This window comes from Pinus tabuliformis, chromosome 6 (assembly GCF_031772625.1).
Source record: "Pinus tabuliformis cultivar Carrire ecotype Pingquan chromosome 6, CPIR1, whole genome shotgun sequence".
Classification (NCBI taxonomy): Eukaryota; Viridiplantae; Streptophyta; class Pinopsida; order Pinales; family Pinaceae; genus Pinus; species Pinus tabuliformis.
The window spans coordinates 126374531-126381623 of NC_142292.1; positions in this window are offsets into that span (position 1 = coordinate 126374531).

Consider the following 7093-nt stretch of genomic DNA (forward strand, 5'->3'; position numbering starts at 1 on the left):
TGGGCTTCGAGGATAGTTCCTATCTCATGTCAACCTCGTTAAAAAATGAAACAAATCCCCTTTCCAAATCTCAAAGGTAAACCTTCATTCCAACCACCGAGTTGAATGCAATGAAGCTTGGGGGGCATGCACCTCGATTTTCATTATTATGCTGGGGGCATGCAAACTTATCATCGAGCAGTTTTAGCACATAGTTCATGCTCGTTAAAAAATAAACGCAAGATCCGAGCAGTTTTAATGCGGTCTTCATGCTCGTTAAAAAATAAATAAAAGCAGTGAGCAATGTTCCCTCCAGAGTTTAAGCTCATTTTTATCTAAAAAAAAGAACCTATCCCGGTAAATAACCTTTTGAGATCGTAAATCCATCAGCCATAAAAGCCTTGGTCGTGTTTGTGCACCGTCACCTCCACTTTTCATTTGGCCGATCATTCACCTCCATTGGTGTGTTTACCTCTTTTGAGAAACAGCTGCGAAGAGTGATTTCACCTAGCCATCCTTGTGACACTGCCGTGATTGGAGAATTCCAACCTGTACCTGGAATCTGCTGCTATCCCTGTTTATCACTCGTTCCTCAAAAGACGAGTCTTCTTTGAGCTCTTTTCATCTGACTCGTAAAATATGAAAAGTTTGCCGAGTTTTGGCCTTCCAGCTCGTTAAACGACCGGAAGAGCTATCCCTCCTCTAGATTTTAATCTTTTTTGGACCTGAGGGATTATTGCACAAAACGATCGAGCGCTTGTCTTGTTCGGCTCGTTAGAAGTACTGAACACTCATCCCTTCTGTATTGTTTTATACTTTTTCGGACTTAAGGGATTAGATGACGAAAAAGGAATTTTGGAGTTAACTTTCTGTACCTTTTCAGACTCTCTAAAAATGAAAAGGACCGAGTTTTCCTTGTCGTTAGACTCGTTAAAATGATTAAATAGCGACAAACTTGTCTTTAGACGAGAACGAGTTTCCCTATCGCTAAGCTCGTTAAATCATAGCGATGGGCTTGCCCGAAGGGCAGGTTATAGAACAAGCATATGTTATCCTCCTCAAGCTTGACAAAAATAAAGAGGTACTGGTCAGAAATGACTGGGGAAAAATTGGGAGAACATCAAAGCTTAATGGTAGCAAGTCGCTCTTGAACATGACACTTTTCTTCCGTACCACATCGGGTTGGGTTGTTTCATTCACCGGTCTCATCGCCATGGTCTTTGCCAAACCATCCACATTTTGGGGTAATGCTACCGATCCATCGCATCAGTGTCGTTATATGTTCAAGAGAGGTCGTTCTGAAAGTGTCAACCGTGTCCCATCCACTGCCATACATTATCCTTCATCCATTCATGATCGCCACCCTGAATCATATGTCACAGTTTGTTTTCACCTCCACTAAAATCATTAGCTCCGTTCCGTGTCATTGATGTGGGATTCATTAAGGCCCTCCTTTGACAGATCGCTTCTTGTCGACTTCAGCTCATTATCCAAGAAGTTGATCTAGGAACAACCCCATCAGTACTTTGAAGCTTGCATGCCTCAATGGCAAGTTTCTCACTTCCGGCGACAGGTATACATCAATGACCTTCGACCAGAAGATTTTGCGTGGCGTTCGACGCCAAGTCCTTTATTCACGCCACATGAATTGTACTGCAGTACCTTGAGGGTCATTATCATTATCGGTGATTCCTCTCGCGCTTGTTAACAGTTTTTCATCATTGACCGGTAATCAAGCGATGTCTTTCCATGTTCGACTTCAGCGAAATTCTCACATGGATCGACTTGTACTTAGAGTGAAGATCGAACGAGTTTGAAGACCCCGGATCTAGTTTCATCCATCCAGGCTGCGATACATATTCAGGAAATATAAAAGCATTTGTCATGTACATCATTGCAGCAGATGATCATCCTACTCAAAGGATGATAATTTCAGCAGAGAATTATCAGTCTACCATCAGACGATCGTCTGTTCTATGTACCAAAATGTATTTATAAAGCTGAGCATGGGAATGCCCGCCTCAGCTAGATCATGAAAACAAAATGAAAAATAATGTATTGTATTGTATTGTATTACAGGGCACCTCTCAGCACTTGAATGAACTTCGGACCCTCTGGATAAAGCATTTCACCCGATAAACAGCCTCATACTTTAGGGGGCAACTGTTATAGACATTTTTGTGCCTCGCAGCATGGAGCATGAAATGTCAATAATTACAAGGATCCTCAGTCCCTAAACATGTTGTTATTACCCCTAGAGGAACAAGGTCAGCAAACCACAGCACTTCCTATTAGTTCTCCACCTGAAAACACTCAAAAACAGGCTATTTTTTGGATCATGTCAGCTGCTCCACTGAGCATCTGCGCTGAATGTCAACTGCTCCTCCTTGTACCTGCGCTGAAAGTCAAAACCAATGAAGGATACCTGCACTGGGCGAGATTGGCCAAGTGGCACAGTCATTCTGCAAGGTGTCAACTGCCCAGGAAGCTTCCAAACTGACACTTGGTTCAAGGAATTCGCCCTATGATGAGTAAGAGGTACTTGATCTCCATGTGGAAGCAAGGATCTCCAAGTGGATTCAAGAACTGAAGTTTAACTGAAGAGGGAGAGGACACAAGGCAACTTTAGGTCAGTCTCAAGCTGACTCATCCTTTCTCCAAATCTCCTATATATAGAGCTCTTCTATGAGGTCTAGGGAGGCTGGAATTTTGTGCAAAGCAAGGAAGTGCTGTTGGTTTACAGTTAGAGCTATTGGGTGATTGCTTTTATAGAGGAGAAGAGGAGATTTCTTGCTGCTGGGGAGGTGCTGCTGGATTGGAGCCATTTATGGTTGTAACCTTCTCAGAACCTTTTTCTTCTATCAATAAAGCTTTTGATGTTCTCCTATATACTTGTATTGCAATGATGTATTGTTTTTATCTGTATATTTGATCCATTCTAATCCATGCATCAGTTATGAGTACATGTTTCTTGTAGTTTCCCCCTCTTGTTTTTGCAGGATCTTTGTGTAGCTGGGCCGGCAAAGGGAGCAAGGAGCTGGGAACAAGAGGCAAAGAGAGAAGACAGGATCGACAAAAGCGAAAGACATCGGTTGGTCAATCTTTTCTTCCTTCTCTGTACTTTCATAAAGGAAAAATATCAAAGCTTTACTTTCAGTTGTTGCTAAGGAACTATCACCCTTAGAGTAGGGATAGGGTCATTCCGAGTCGGATACTTTTCCCCACAACACCAGGGATTCTGCAATTAAATTTGGTTGGGATGCAGTATCAAACATAGTTTCTACTTTGGTGTGATGTACTACAACTATGATATGAAATAATTCAATTCTTTTTCTATCATTTGAAAGGAACTCATCTACAAAACTGGTGCTTCCATGTGATTTAGAATCAACAGGAGGTGTAAGGGTACCTTTTGTTCTCGCTGTTGTGACCAGCACTTCATCTCCCGAATCTGATCCAAGGTCTTGTTATGCCGCTACCACTATTTTCTGCTTCCCTTTTCCCCCATACTTCTTTGGATGCCTTTTTAGGTGCTACTTCCAACAGTGATCATCATCATGGCCTTCTTTCTTGCAGTGATTGCAATAAGGCTGCTCTCCCTCTTTGGCTCTTGTTGTTTTCTTCTCCTTCCCTTTCCATTTCACTTTGGATTTGCCATTGGGAGGTTTCAACGGTGGCTTTCTGGACTGGTCCTCTCTTTCATTCTTGCCCCTGTTCTCAATATGAATTGCTTTCACACTAGCTACGTCAATAGTGGTTGGGACGCAGTATCAAACATAGTTTCTACTTTGGTGTGATGTACTACAACTATGATATGAAATAATTCAATTCTTTTTCTATCATTCGAAAGGCACTCATCTACAAAACTGGTGCTTCCATGTGATTTAGAATCAACAGGAGGTGTAAGGGTACCTTTTGTTCTCGCTGTTGTGACCAGCACTTCATCTCCCGAATCTGATCCAAGGTCTTGTTGAGATTGCAACAAGATGATGGAGCTTAGTGAAAAGAGTTGCCTTCACTAAGTGGGCCCGCAGGCTATTTTTGGTGCAAGTCTATTTTTAGACTATGTCTATTTTTAGACATATGGATCATGTCTATGGATTGCAGGTTGCTGTTTATGGATGATTGATCAAGTTGGGAAAAAATAGATGGACTTCTATTTTTTATGAAAGTGTGAGTGATCACAGTGTGAGTGATCAAAGTCAAAAATAGAAAAGTCAAATATTATTATCTCACAATAATATTTGGACTATAAACTTAATCTTATTCTCTTGGAGCACTTCAGTTTGAGCTACAAAAGTGGCACATGCAGCTGTCAGAAGGAAATACGCTTTTCTTATGAGTCAGTTGAGTTGTTGCATGCATGACTTCAGTTAGAACTCAATCAGTTGAGTTTGGTGGAGTTGATTGTGGAGTTGATGGAGTTGTGTTCAGTTTGACTTTGTTAAACTAGTTGTATTTAGTCTAACTGGCAAATAGACTAGAGATGAGTTGGGTGAATTAGTTATTAATTAATTCGCAAGTTATTAACTTATAATACAACTAATGAATACATCAGTTAACTCAGTTTCATGTCAGTGCATGTTCAGTTCAACAGGGACAGGTGGTAGAGAATCAGATTGCTATCAGTTGTGACTATAGTTGTGCACCAGATCTTGCACAATCAAGGGATTGAGTATGCCAATGAGTTTTCCCACGTATTTGCCCACATTATAGATTTTGCTCACGTCCAACAAAGTGTGAGTGGCTATTTTGCAGGTGAAAAACGAGTTTGGTAAGCCATTCTCATCAGTTCTTGAGCAGGTATTGAGCAGTGGAGGCAGGCAAGCAGTGGAAGAGATTTGGAGATCAGATCTGAGCTGTATTGTGTGTAACAGAGGTGGAGATACTTGTGAGAAGTATTATGCTGTGTAATGTTACATGACTCAATCATTAATATACAGATAGTTGGGGTTTTTAGCGAGATGCTTTCCCCGGGATACATACTATGTTAATGTGTGAATGCTCTTGATGTTTTATTGTTATTGATGCTGCTATATTGATGATCAACGTAGAGGAGCTTATGTATTGTGTATGTTTTCCGCAATAGTACATGATCAGGATAATCTCCATTGAATATGTGTTAAATTATTCAAAGTTTCTACAGGGACGCAGTATCAAACATAGTTTCTACTTTGGTGTGATGTACTACAACTATGATATGAAATAATTCAATTCTTTTTCTATCATTCGAAAGGCACTCATCTACAAAACTGGTGCTTCCATGTGATTTTGAATCAACAGGAGGTGTAAGGGTACCTTTTGTTCTCACTGTTGTGACCAGCACTTCATCTCCCAAATCTGATCCAAGGTCTTGTTATGCCGCTACCACTATTTTCTGCTTCCCTTTTCCCCCATACTTCTTTGTATGCCTTTCTAGGTGCTACTTCCAACAGTGATCATCATCGTGGCCTTCTTTCTTGCAGTGATTGCAATAAGGCCGCTCTCCCTCTTTAGCTCTTGTTGTTTTCTTCTCCTTCCCTTTCCATTTCACTTTGGATTTGCCATTGGGAGGTTTCAACGGTGGCTTTCTGGACTGGTCCTCTCTTTCATTCTTGCCCCTGTTCTCAATATGAATTGCTTTCACACTAGCTACGTCAATAGTGGTTAGTTCAAACAACAATAATGAATGCCAAATATAACTATGCACTGAGCCAATATACTTAGTTACAACTTCAGGTGTATCAAGTGCAATACCCAAATTCAGTGCTTGCTTCCTAAATTCTTCTATAAAACTCTAAACATCCTGCCCTTTTCCTTGCCTTAAATATGGCCAATTCATCAAATCTTTCTCTTTGTATCCTAAGGGATAAAACTGTTCCTTTAACGCAGAAGTAAAATCAGACCATGAGGAAAAGAGCTTACCCACATTTTTGATGCTTTGCAATTTGCTCTCCCACCAAATGAGAGTTGTGCTACCCAGCCGTAGAGAGGCCAGCTGGATTTTCGCCTCATCCTTTACGATTTGCTGAATCCTGCAGTAAACCCCAATCTGCCTGATCCAATTATTAAGCTTCTCTGCACTACTTTCACCATTAAACACAGGAAGATCAAATTTAACTTCTAATTTAAAGAAAGGTTTTTTAGATGTGTCCCTGGAATTTCTGGGATTATTATGATGAGGGGAAGAAGAACCTTCATTTGTGGGAGGAGAATGAGGGGGGTCTCCTCCACCATCTCCATGTGTTGAGCCTAGTTCTTTTGCAATTCTTCCCTCTGCTCTCTCTAGCCTTAAAACCAACTGACTAACATTCTCTACCATTGAATAGAAAGTCTTTCTAGAATTGCGCTCCTCTTCAATACGAGCTTCCTCTTCAGCCATGTTTCTTCTCCGAGGTGCACGCCCTGCCTCTAGATCGAAAGGTTCTAGATTCCCTTCGCCTCTTTGAAGACTGCCTCTTGTTAGCATGCAAACATGCAATTCAAATCTAAAAAGCCCTGCTCTGATACCACTTGATCCAAGGATGTTTTCGCTTATAGATGTATAGAAAATAATTACAAGTAAAATTGCATCTTAACACAAAAAAGGTGCACATAAGAAAAGAAGAAGTAAACACATAAAAGGCACAAAAAGAAGACACCAAGGCTTGATAAAGGAGTTCGTCCAATTCGGACTACGTCTCCGGGCCCAACTCAACAATGGGGAGGCCTTTCTTATTAAATGGCATGAAAGAAAGAGAATTTACAATCATCAAAACTGTCCACAAGAGGCTTATACCTCCAATCTGCAAGATCGCTGTGAAATGAATGCCTAAGATGGAGAGGTACGCAGCACCAAAGCTTCCTGCATCAATAAAAGGGGCTAGAGTATGTAAACTGTCTAAAACAGATTAATATGTGCTCTCGGCCTCCTGCGAAATAGTGCGCTGCCACCAAAATTGCCTCCTCCTGTGCTCTTCCATTGATCGTGTTTTATAATGGATTCTTTGGAAAGAATCCCATCCAAATCAGGGCTTGTCTGGCTCATCATAGAGGCTGGTAGAGTGGAATGATCGGCGGGTGCAACCGCCTCTCAAAATGGTCTTTTTATCATTGAGTTGATAAGACCTCAAAACCCCGAAAAACACTGAAAATC